At 43.5% G+C, this 13,499-nt stretch overlaps 1 protein-coding gene across 1 annotated transcript in view; it reads right to left on the bottom strand.

The window, feature by feature from the left end:
- LOC110530256 (double-stranded RNA-specific editase B2) overlaps positions 1–13,499 on the bottom strand; it is a 36,353-nt gene that overhangs the window by 13,108 nt on the left and 9,746 nt on the right. The window lies entirely within an intron of this gene.

Here is a 13,499-nt window from a genome sequence, read left to right as displayed (position 1 = left end):
ACATGACAATAACATGGTAGCAACACAACATGGTAGCAGCACAAAACATGGTACAAGCATTATTGGCACAGACAACAGCACAAAGGGCTAGAAGGTAGAGACAACAATACATCACGCAAAGCAGCCACAACTCTAAGTTAGAGTGTCCATGATTGAGTCTTTGAATGAAGAGATTGAGATAAAACTGTCCAGTTTGAGTGTTTGTTGCAGCTCATTCCAGTCGCTAGCTGCAGCGAACTGAAAAGACGAGCGACCCAGGGATGTCTGTGCTTTGGGGACCTTTAACAGAATGTGACTGGCAAAACGGGTGTTGTATGTGGAGGATGAGGGTTGCAGTAGATACCTCAGATAGTGGGGAGTGAGGCCTAAGAGGGTTTTATAAATAAGCATCAACCAGTGGGTCTTGCAACGGGTATACAGAGATGACCAGTTTACAGAGTATAGAGTGTAGTGATGTGTCCTATGAGGAGCATTGGTGGCAAATCTGATGGCTGAATGGTAAAGAACATCTATCCACTCGAGAGCACCTTTACCTGCCGATCTATAAATTATGTCTCCGTAACCTAGCATGGATAGGATAGTCATCTGAATCAGGGTTAGTTTTGCCACTGGGGTGAAAGAGGAGCGATTACGATAGAGGAAACCAAGTCTAGATTTAACTTTAGCCTGCAGCTTTGATATGTGCTGAGAGAAGGACAGTGTACCGTCTAGCCATACTCCCAAGTACTTATATGAGGGAACTACCTCTAGCTCTAAACCCTCAGCGGTAGTAATCACACCTGTGGGGAGATGGGCATTCTTCTTACCAAACCACACAACCTTTGTTTTGGAGGTGTTCAGAACAAGGTTAAGGGTAGAGAAAGGTTGTTGGACACTAAGAGAGCTTTGTTGTAGAGCATTTAACACAACATCCGGGCAGGGGCCAGCTGAGTATAAGATTGTATCATCTGCATATAAATGGATGAGAGAGCTTCCTACTGACTGAGCTAAGTTGTTGATGTAAATTGAGAAGAGCGTGGGGCCTAGGATTGAGCCTTGGGGTACTCCCTTGGTGACAGGCAGTGGCTGAGACAGCAGATTTTCTGACTTTATACACTGCACTCATTGAGAGATGTAGTTAGCAAACCAGGCCAAAGACCCATCAGAGACACCAATATTCCTTAGCCGGCCCACCAGAATGGAATGGTCTACCGCATAAAAAGCTTTGGCCAAGTCAATAAAAATAGCAGCACAACATTGCTTAGAATCAAGGGCAATGGCGACATCATTGAGGACCTTTAAGGTTGCAGTGACATATCCATAACCTAAGCGGAAACAGATTGAATACCAGAGAGAATACTTTAGATAAAGAAGGCCAGTCAGTTGTTTTTCCAACACTTTTGATAAACAGGGCAAAATAGAAATAGGCCTATAACAGTTAGGATCAGCTTGATCTCCCCCTTTAAATAAAGGACAAACCGTGGCTGCCTTCCAAGCAATGGAGAGATAGGTTAAAAAGGTTGGAGATAGGCTTGGCGATGATAGGGGCAGCAACCTTAAAGAAGAAAGGGTCTAAACCATCTGACCCAGATGTTTTTTGGGGGTCAAGTTTCAGGAGCTCCTCTAGCACCTCGGACTCAGTGACTAACACCTGACTAACACCTGCCTCTGATTGAGAACCATATCAGGCCATACATAGAAACGGACAAACTATACACACAACATAGAATGCCCACCCAGCTCACGTCCTAACCAACACTAAAACAAGGAAAACACAAAAGAACTATGGTCAGAATGTGACATCCCCCCCAAGGTACAGACTCCGACCGCACAACCTAAACCTATAGGGGAGGGTCTGGGTGGGCATCTGTCCGTGGTGGCGGCTCTGGCGCTGGACGTGCACCCCACTCCACCATTGTCTTTGTCCACCTCCTTAGCATCCTTTGAGTGGCGGCCCTCGCCGCCGACCTTGGCCTAGGAACTCTAACAAAGGGCCCCATTGGACTGAGGAGCACCTCTGGACTGAAGGGCAGCTCATGACTGAGAGGTAGCTCATGACCGAGGGGTAGCTCAGGACCGAGGGGTAGCTCAGGACCGAGGGGTAGCTCAGGACCGAGGGGTAGCTCAGGACTGAGAGGTAGCTCAGGACTGAGAGGTAACTCAGGACTAAGAGATAGCTCAGGCCGGTTGAAAGCTCTGGCAGCTTCTGGCCGACTGACGGCTCCGGCGGATCCTGGCCGACCGGCGGCTCCGGCGGACCCTGGCCGTCCGGCGGCTCCGGCGGACCCTGGCCGACCGGCGGCTCCGGCGGACCCTGGCCGACCGGCGGCTCCGGCGGACCTTGGCCGACCGGCGGCTCCGGCGGACCCTGGCAGACTGGCGGCTCCGGCGGACCCTTGCAGACTGGCGGCTCCGGCGGCTCCTTGCAGACTGGCGGCTCCGGCGGCTCCTTGCAGACTCGCGGCTCTGGCGGTCCTTGCAGACTGCCGGCTCTGGCGGCTCCTTGCAGACTGGCGGCTCTGGCGGCTCCTTGCAGACTGGCGGCTCTAGCGGCTCTGAACAGGCGGGAGACTCTAGCGGCTCTGGACAGACGGGAGACTCTAGCAGCTCTGGACAGACGGGAGACTCTAGCAGCTCTGGACAGACGGGAGACTCTGGCAGCTCTGGACAGACGGGAGACTCTGGCAGCTCTGGACAGACGGGAGACTCTGGCAGCTCTGGACAGACGGGAGACTCTGGCAGCTCTGGACAGACGGGAGACTCTGGCAGCGCTGGACAGGCGGGAGCACCTGTAGGGCTGAGACGGAGAGACAGCCTTTGAGTCCGGGCTGCCACCGGAAGGCTGGTGCGTGGAGGTGGTACTGGATAGACCGGACCGTGCAGGGGCACTGGAGCTCTGGAGCTCTTGAGCACCGAGCCTGCCCAACCTTACCTGGTTGAATGCTCCCGGTCGCCCTGCCAGTGGGGCGAGGCGGAATAGCCCGCACTGGGCTGTGCTGGCAAACCGGGGACACCATGCGTAAGGCTGGTGCCATGTACGCCGGCCCAAGGAGACGCACTGGAGACCAGATGCGCAGAGCCGGCTTCATGGCACCTGGCTCGATGCCCACTCTAGCCCGGCCGATACAAGGAGCTGGTATGTACCGCACCGGGCTATCCACCTGCACTGGGGACACTGTGCGCTCCACAGCATAACACAGTGCCTGCCCGGTCTCTCTCGCCCTCCAGTAAGCACAGGAAGTTGGCTCAGGTCTCCTACGTGGCTTTGCCACACTTCCTGTGTGCCTCCCCAATACATTTTTGGGGCTGACTCTCGGGCTTCCATCCGCGCCACCGTGCTGCCTCCTCATACCAGCGCCTCTCCGCCTTCGCTGCCTCCAGCTCTTCTTTGGGGCGGCGATATTCTCCTGGCTGTGCCCAGGGTCCTTTACCGTCCAACTCGTCCTCCCATGTCCATTCCTCCTTGCGCTGCTCCTGCTGCCGCTGCCTGTCACCACGCCGCTTGGTCCTGTTGTGGTGGGTGGTTCTGTAACGGCTTTCTTCCGTCGAAGGGGAGGAGGACCAAAATGCAGCGTGGTTAGAGTTCATGGTTTTTAATAAGAGAAACTAAACATGAACACAATTGCAAAAACAACAAACGTGGCAAAACCCGAAACAGTCCTATCTGGTGCAGAGAACACAAAGACAGGAAACAACCACCCACAAGCCCCAACACAAAACAAGCTACCTAAATATGGTTCCCAATCAGAGACAATGACTAACACCTGCCTCTGATTGAGAACCTTATCAGGACATACATAGAAACGGACAAACACACAACATAGAATGCCCACCCAGCTCACGTCCTGACCAACACAAAAACAAGGAAAACACAAAAGAACTATGGTCAGAACGTGACAATACCTGTACTGTATGTTATTTATATTCAACTCTATATATTCCGAGCCCAACTATTACTTCCAGAAAAAATGGACTGAAGTAAACACTTTCATGGTAACAATGCAAATCTGATGAGTAAAGCTGAAAGTCAATTAGATTTCTGCTGGCTGAAGGGATGGAGAGAAAACAAACACAGAGAGGGAATGCTTAGAAAACTGGAGTAATTGAAAGGTGTGGCAGATAAGACCAGAATATTCCACACAGGGGCATCCTTTTAATGGAATCCATTAAAAGAAATCTGCCAATCTGACTAGTTCTATGTAACCTAGTTGTCTCCTAGATGTTTACAGAATGTATGGACAGCCAGGCAGTTTGTTCTTTTGTTTTATCAATGATTTTCTGCTAATAGACAAAGAGCTGTCAATCAGTTCACACTTCTTTTGAGCAGATGTGTTATTTTTACCAGATAGAAGGAAGAATAACATGCTAATGGCAATTGCGAGTCACCTTAGTGACCAATAATTCAAAGTAATGAACTTTCACGCTTCCATTGCACTTAAAACCAGGCGGAGGTAAAAAAGAAGCGGACCATTAGCCAGTTACCATGGTCCACTGTGCATACATTGTACGTATGTATTATATACAGTGTACATGTAATATATTGATCTGTATGATAATAATGAATCCGAATGTTCTCAAATGATTTGAACTGCTTCTGATCTAGAGGAATGGCGTTGAGACTATAGTCACTACCGTCAGCTAGAAACTATCCAAGTAGTTCAACATTTCTCTTGCCCTTGAAGAAAGACAGTACGCATTAGAGAAAAATCACACCACTTTTTATTAATTATGCTTAGCAAATGAGATTATGCATAGCTGTCAGGCCTCACACATTGGATGGGAAGGGGGTGCTTTTCACTTTCCTTGCCATGCCTAATTTCATTATTCTATTAAACATGCTTCATTAACAATGACGGAATTAACCAATTTGCCTCTGGAGTATTAAAAGAGTCACACTGGAGTATGATGATGTGATATCAGATTTTACCCTTAGCATGTAATGTACATAATGTGATTCTCCATGTCTAATAGGCTTGGGTTTGGGGTAGCTGTGATCATGTGATATTAAATGATAAAAAGTGTCAAAAGTGCACTAAAATAAGAGCAAACAGTGAAATTTCATTAGGTTGAGAAGGCAATGCATGGGAGAGAGAACGTATGTCAACTCAGCCTAATAGTTAACTATAACTATGGGACTGACTCACTGTAATAGGGGGTCCTGTCTCGATATCTGAGGTAGTGGTATTTGACAGGTGGAGGAAAGCTACAATTATCAACTGATATGTCTCTACTTCAAGATGGTGAGAGATGTTATTTACCTTCCGGAATACAGTGTCTTTAGAGGTATTGTATTACGCAGAAAGGAAATGTTCATTTGAAATATGTCTGTATTTGCCTTGCTTTCACTCGACTGTATTTAACAGCATTAAGCTTAAACTCTTACAGAAAGCTTATACAGTTCAGTCCTTGTTTCCTGTGAGGGTATAGTCAGATTAACCTGAATTAAAGCTGAAGGCACATTCTAATGAACATCTTGCTAATGCACATGTAATCCACCCAGAATGGGGATGAACTAAATACCTAGGCAACTGTCGGCTTGTAATGTTCCTGCTTGTCAAGTCTTCAATACTAACCTTCTATCTAGCATCTTTGGCTTTCAAACTGATAAACTGAGGCTTGTTATGAGTAAGCATTCTCTTCTATCAAGTCAGTTAATTCTTATGGAGTTCAGAGAAGGAGACAGATATTAAATCTAGCTAAGCAGCTACGGAGGTGTGGTAGGGTTAGGGGAAAATAATAAAGATATTTTTAAATATATGCGGGATTGGAAATTATGCAGACAATTACATTGTTAGAACCCACAATCTATCTGCAATATTAAAGCTAATCTACCCTCTAAAAAATACAATAATAATCAAATTTAAAAAAGCAGCTGCGTGACAAAATACAGTTATTTGTTTTCGTTTCCAGAGTAAATTACATCATTAGCTGGAAGAATACGGGCCAGGAAAGAGCAGCAAAGAGCTTCCCGTGCAGCTCCAGTTTAAAAGCCTTATAATTACATTGTTTGGTTCCCATCTCATTCTTTCTGCATTTAATATACTAAAATATCCAAGGGAACAGCAAAGTGTAAAGTCACAGTAAAGTACAGTGCTTTCAGAAAGTATTCACACCCCTTGACTTTTTGTACACTTTGTTGTGTTACAGCCTGAATTTAAAATGGATACAATTTCGATGTTGTGTTCCTGGCCTACACACAATACCCCATAATGTCAAAGTGGAATTATGTTTTTATAAAAGTTGAGAATTCATTAAAAATGAAAAGCTGAAATGTCTTATTCAACCCATTTATTATGACAAGCCTAAATAAGTTAAGGAGTAAAAATGTCCTTAACAATTCACATAATAAGTTGCATGAACTCACTCTGTGTAATAATAGTGTTTAACATTCTCGAATGACTACCTCATCTCTGTACCCCACACATACAATTATCTGTAAGGTTCCTCAGTTGAGCAGTGAATTTAAAACACAGATTCAACCACAAAGACCTGGGAGGTTTTCCAATGCCTCGCAAAGAGGGGCACCTTTTGGTAGATGAGTAAAAAATAAAAAGCTGACATTTAATATCCCTTTAAGCATGGTGAAGTTACAAATGGCACCCTATATATTTTACTACTAGTTCACTATATAGGGAATAGGGTGCCACTTGGGAATAGGGTGCCACATCTCTGCTGCTCGGTGGGGGTGAGGCAGCAGATACATCTCAGTGAAATTGGTGTCTCTGGGTTCAGGGGCCAAAACCCAAGCACATTACACAGTGCTGCACCAGTAATGTGTTAAATGTCACTGTGGGACTACAGGGAATCTCCTGAAGATAGGACCCTGGATGAATAATGGACAATAGTCAAAAAAGAAAGTATTTTATAAAAATCTATTTCTGTTTAAAAATAAAATATTTATGTTTTATTGTCACATACACCGGATAGGTGCAGTGAAATGTGTTGTTTTACAGGTTCAGCCATAGTAGTACGGCGCCCCTGGAGCAAACTAGGGTTAAGTGCCCTACTCAAAGGCACATCAACAGATTTTTCCCAACGGAAACCGCTAAGCTACCTGCCTTCTTAAGGAAATGGGCCCTGGTCAAAATTAGTACACTATAATGGGAAACTGTGACATATCAAAACATGTAAATTAACATTTGATGACAGATATTCTTTTCACTGATATTGATTACTTTACGACAATGTACATTTTCATATGGAAAAGCTCAATGGATTTATTCTGGTCAGCCTGTTAGCTCAAACAATGCATTTAGCCAAAAGGTGGAGTGTTCACTATGAGATTAAATGAGGTATGGTACTTGCTCAACCTCTGAAAAAGTGGTCCAGGAGGTATCCTTATCTCCCCAGCAGAACTGGCAACCAGGGACTGGCAGAGATTAGTCAACTAATCACTCAGCCACAAAACGTGTGCATCCCAAATGGCACCAGTTTCCCATTATAGTGTGCTAATTTTGACCAGGGCCCATAAAGTAGTGCACTAAATAGGGTGCCATTTGGGATGCTGCCATGGCTTTCCTACTCTCCATGTGCCTGAACTGAATGAGAATCTTTCGGCTTCCCACATTGCAATATTAAGACAACCAGTCTTATAGATGTCTACAGGTTCAAGAAAACAACTGTTTCAATTGTTTGTATTGCTTTGTAAGAAGTGAGGCAGAAAAGGGATAAAATGTACATGTTTGTCTGTACTTCTCCACTTTGTCAAACTGGCAATGAAGTGTGTATACACTGAAGTAGGTAATGATAGGAAGGTGGTTTCATAGTGTGGGTAGTAGCCTACTGTGCATAACATAAGACAGTGATGCAATCATAAACTATTACAGTCACCAGTACTATAGAGGGTTTTCCTTAAGAAGGCAGGTAGCTTAGCGGTTTCCGTTGGGAAAAATCTGTTGATGTGCCTTTGAGTAGGGCACTTAACCCTAGTTTGCTCCAGGGGCGCCGTACTACTATGGCTGAACCTGTAAAACAACACATTTCACTGCACCTATCCGGTGTATGTGACAATAAAACATAAATATTTTATTTTTAAACAGAAATAGATTTTTATAAAATACTTTCTTTTTTGACTATTGTCCATTATTCATCCAGGGTCCTATCTTCAGGAGATTCCCTGTAGTCCCACAGTGACATTTAACACATTACTGGTGCAGCACTGTGTAATGTGCTTGGGTTTTGGCCCCTGAACCCAGAGACACCAATTTCACTGAGATGTATCTGCTGCCTCACCCCCACCGAGCAGCAGAGATGTGGCACCCTATTCCCCCCCCCCCCCCCCCCCAAAAAAAGCATTCAGAACCTTTACTCAGTACTTTGTTGAAGCACCATTGGCAGTGATTATAGCCTTGAGTCTTACCGGGTATGATGCTACAAGCTTGGCACACCTGTATTTGGGGAGTTTCTCCAAATCTTCTCTGCAGATCCTCTCAAGCTCTGTCAAGTTGGATGGGTGTGTCGCTGCACAGCTATTTTCAGGTCTCTCCAGAGATGTTCGATCGGGTTCAAATCTGGGCTCTGGCTGGGCCACTCCAGGACATTCAGAAACTTGTCCCAAAGCCACTCCTGCGTTGTCTTGGCTGTGTGCTTAGGGTCGTTGTCCAGTTGGAAGGTGAACCTTCACCTCAGTCTGGTGCTGCCACCACCATGCTTCACCATAGGGATGGTGCCATGTTTCCTCCAGTTGTGACGCTTGGCATTCAGGCCAAAGAGTTCAATCTTGGTTTCATCAGACCAGAGAATCTGTCATGTGCCTTTTACTAAGGAGTGGCTTCCATCTTTGCTACACTTCCCCAGATATGTGCTTTGACACAATCCTGTCTCAGAGCTCTACGGACAATACCTTCGACCTCATGGCTTGGTTTTTGCTCTTGTGGGACCTTATATAGACAGGTGTGTGCCTTTCCAAATCATGTCCAATCAATTGAATTTACCAAAGGTGGACTCCAATCATGTTGTAGAAACATCTCAAGGATGTTTTTCATTATGGGGTATTGTGTGTAGATTGATGAGGAAATATTTTTATTTAATCAATTTTAGAATAGGGCTGTAACGTAACAAAATGTGGAAAAAGTCAAGGGGTCTGAATACTTTCTGAATGCACTGTACAGACACATTACTTTATTTTGCACAAACATCAAGACCACAAATATTTCTCCAGTTTAAAATGTGCATATTTGCATTGTTATCATCTTTGCAAAATGAGTTTGATGAGGTAAACATTGTTTCAATATACATACATTCAATTTCCACAATTCAATCCATTTAGTGGATCAAATAAGCATCTCACATTTAATGGTAACAAATTGGTCATAATTTGTAGAATCCGCTCAGCAGGGCCAGGTTGGAGTCTGGCTGGGGGAAGGGGAAATGAGGCGAGAAATAAACCATGATGCATCCCAAATGGTACCCTATTCCCTATACAGTGCACTACCTTTGATCAGGTCACATAGGGGATGAAGAGGGGATGGTGGACAAAAGGGCCTGGTGGGTGAAAAACGTCAGTCACTACTAACACCAACAGTGTATTCTGTTCACCAAGGGGGAAATGGCCACAGTGTTGCAAAGACTGCGTTAGACTTTCAATTTTGAGCTGTGCACTTCACAGAAAATAGCGCTGGAAGTAGGGCTAAAGGTCCAGGAGTGTGCCCAAAATATTTTTGCTATTTTCACTGTGGGAATTATGAGTGCAATAGCAGTTGGTGGAGCGAAAGGGCTGGGCTTTGATTAATACATAAATTATACATGTGAGGAGGGGCCTCACTGTCCAATCAGCACGTTTCATGGCTTAATACTGCATGCAGTTATCTTAAGTTCTGTAGGTTATTGACGGTCTTTGCATTGTCTTCTCCAATTCGGCTGGGGGCACAATTCTCTTCCTAGTCCATTGTGGATTGATACAGTTTGTTAAATAGCATAGGCTACAGTAATGAGTAATAGCAGCAGTTAAAACACATCCAATATGTGAAGAGGGTTGAAGTCAATATTGTTGTACATCGCTTCAAGGTGTATAGGCCCATTTACGCATGGCACTTATCCTCAAACAAAAAAACTAGGCTCCTGCTCCTGTGCTGTTTGCGTGAGGCACATATCGTTGATATGGTGTTATAGGACTGAATAATTTATAATATATGTTTGGAGGTGCGCGATACAAGTTGAATGGAGTAGCCTATGCACTGCAGGTAGGCTGACGTGAATTCTGAAAAATGCAAAATCATGAGCGACCATTTATAAACCTGTAATGGATAGGCTACTTGGCTAATGCATGGTCAGGATAAGAAAGAGACAACAGACGCATCGCTTTCGAACCAGCTTTCATTATAGTAGGGTAAGGGTAGCCTATAAGGGCTTGTTTTTAATCAAACTAAACAGAGGAAAAAAAGCTAACAATTATGTAAATGTTCCTAAATACGAGTGTCACCGGATTATCTCATCTCTTATTCCATGACGGGCATTTTACGCACATCCAAAATAATAACAGGAGCCGGCTAAAATAATGTACAATAGAAAGGGGATTCTCCCAAACCTGATATTTTTGCAAATGGGCACTGTGCATCAAGGCTGTACAGCCTGCCCTTCCCCTGTCAAAATCTATTCCATAACCAAACTCGTTACCATGGTTTTAAATATCCGCACCAGCGCTGCCTGAAATTGGCACTTTGGCGAACGTTTTTAAGGAAGAACGCACCTCCGATATTGCCACCCCTTCCACCTCAGCGCAAGAGAGCTCATATAAGACAGGTAAAAGACAAATCCTTTGCTAGGGTTTGAAAAAAGGAGAGCGCCGACTTTAACACGCTAACCTTTACCGGATCGGTGTCTTTAAACCGGGACGGTTGTTGCTCAATATGCGATAATGTGACTAGAAAATGTTGGATACAACAGTCAACTTTCTGGGACATAGCCATGTCTTATATGGGCCGAAAGCTTAAATTCTTATTAATCCAACGGCAGTGTCCAATTTACAGTAGCTGTTACAGAAGAAAAAAAATATCATGCTATTGTTTGAGGATAGTGCACATCAACAAAACACTTTTATCACGGCAACTGGTTTGATTCATTCACCTATGAAGGTAAATAATGTACTTACATTCAGTAATCTTGCTCTAATTCGTCATCCTGAGGGTCCCAGAGATAAAATGTAGCATAGTTTTGTTTGATAAAATACTATGTGCAAAGTACTAATTAAAAAAAATACTAAAATACTACTAATACTATATTCAAATGTAGCAACAAGGTTCTATAGTTTGACCCCACTGCTGTCTCTGGCTCAAAATATTGTGTAGTGAGATAATTCTTCTCTGGATCAGTCTGAAACTTTGCACACACACTGCTGTCATTTTGTGCACAAAATCTAAATTGCATCTGGGAACCTATGTTAATGTATGGCCTTTCTTTTGCATTTCAAAGATGATGAAAAAAAAAATATGTATTTGTATAATCTTTTACCAGAATGTGTTACATTCTCCTACATTATTTTCACATTTCCACAAAGTTCAAAGTGTTTCCTTTCAAAAGGTACTAATAATATGCATATCCTTGCTTCAGGTCCTGAGCTAGAGGCAGTTAGATTTGGGTTTGTGGTTTTAGGCGAAAATTGAAAAAAAGGGTCCAACCCTGCAAACAAAATTGCAAATGAGCATGTGATCATTGCGCTGGCTTATCGCCAGCTGAAAACAAATAGAGCCTGGTGTACCCGACAAAACTTCAAAACAACTTGGACCAATTTTGAATGTTTTTCTCAATCCAGTTGGTCTTTTCCATTGTAGTGAGGGTTTGAGATGTGTATCTCTATCGAACCAGAGAGAGGTGATGGAACAATCATCTGACAACCTCCTTTAATTTACCTGTGAACCGCCTCTCTGAGGAAACCAGCACACCCATGTAACGCGGATGAAACTATGAAACTGACACAATTGGCTAGGCTCCTGTCTGCCAAAAGTCTGCATCTCTACTGAGAAAGTGACATCAAATGAAGATAGCAGGGGGGAAACAGCCTGTCATGGTTAAGAGCCAAAGGGAGGTTTGCCACTTTACCCAAACTAATTTTATAACTAATACATAATATGCTACAAACTATTCATGTAGTTGTGATGTTTGGAGTTCACAAGCAGGTTGTTCCCATCTGCAGTGATCAGATAAACAGGAAGAGAACTTCATAATTATATTCTCAGAGAGGAGGAGCCATATTACCACACACATCAACAAAGGACTCTATTAAATCAGTTTGAACAGGTTGTTATGCAACAGACATTACACAATGAACATAATGAACCTTGAAACCTCAGAGAGAAAAAAATGTCTTTCCAGTTTAGTGGGTACTTAAGAGAAAAATCAGGGTCCGTATGTATTAAGTATCTCAGAGTAGGAGTGCTGATCTAGGATCAGGTACCTCCTTGTCCATGAATCTTATTAAAAGGCTAAACTGATCCCAAATCAGCAGTCCTACTCTGAGACACTTCATACATAAGGCCCTGGGTCTTCTTAAAAACAGCCCACCCATCTAATCTGCAGTCATATCTTTGAACTATAGATGACAATATCTCATAAACTCCACTCAACCAGAGGCTCAGAGCCAGTCAAGCAGTGAGATATCTGATATCTGAGCACAAATCCATGACGATCACACGCATCCCGTCCACTGTGATCACACGCATCCTGTCCACTGTGGAGGAAAGTGGAAGCCTTCCACTTGACTCCCTTTAGCTTGGGTGATAGCCTTTAGCAGAGACATCTAATAAAATTACTCATACAGTACATCAAATCAAATAAACACAGACAAAAGCTGTTCAAAAACTAAACCCAAAGCCGACAATAAATACTTGCTTGGAACTGAATGATGAAAATATTTCCTAAAACATATGGTAATGTGAAATAAATTGCAATTGAGGATAATAACAATGGCATACTGTGGCACGAATCTGTGGCTCTCCGATGATACAACAGCTGTGAAAATGTCCCCATTTCAACTAGTAGCACCATTGACTGCTTGTCTGCCTCTTCATCAAACCAAATACTATATTTCCTCTAATCTATGTTGCCTTGTAGTAGAGTGAGTCTTCTGACAAATGGCATCTTTTCAGTGGAATCAATGAGAAGGGCTTTATTGAACCTTTTTTATTTTTGCTAAACAATAGCACTCTGTCAAATGATCTACTCCCTGAACATATTGAAGATATTGTTCTGGGTTTCTTCACTACAGCCTATGGTTCATGAATACTACAACATTAAATACAATAAGTGTCATAGTTTCAGTTATCGTCTCTCGACAGTGTTACTGTGCAGTGGACTGTAATAATTGTGGATTTGTGTCAATGTGGATTTAAAGTTGACTAGTTTCCCTGACACATTAAATGAGATTAAAACATTCCCTAATGCTGATCCATAGACAGATCAGGCAGTCTGTCTGTCTGGCCATCAGTCTTTAACAAAATGCTGTCTAGTTGACTGCTGTCATGTCTGGTTTCAATGCAACTTAACAACCAACAAAGATATATGCAGACCTGGCGTTTCTACATTGC

This window comes from Oncorhynchus mykiss, chromosome 8, assembly GCF_013265735.2.
Source record: "Oncorhynchus mykiss isolate Arlee chromosome 8, USDA_OmykA_1.1, whole genome shotgun sequence".
Classification (NCBI taxonomy): domain Eukaryota; kingdom Metazoa; phylum Chordata; class Actinopteri; order Salmoniformes; family Salmonidae; genus Oncorhynchus; species Oncorhynchus mykiss.
Note: the sequence above shows the minus strand (reverse complement) of the source record. Positions and strands in the feature narration are given on the sequence as shown.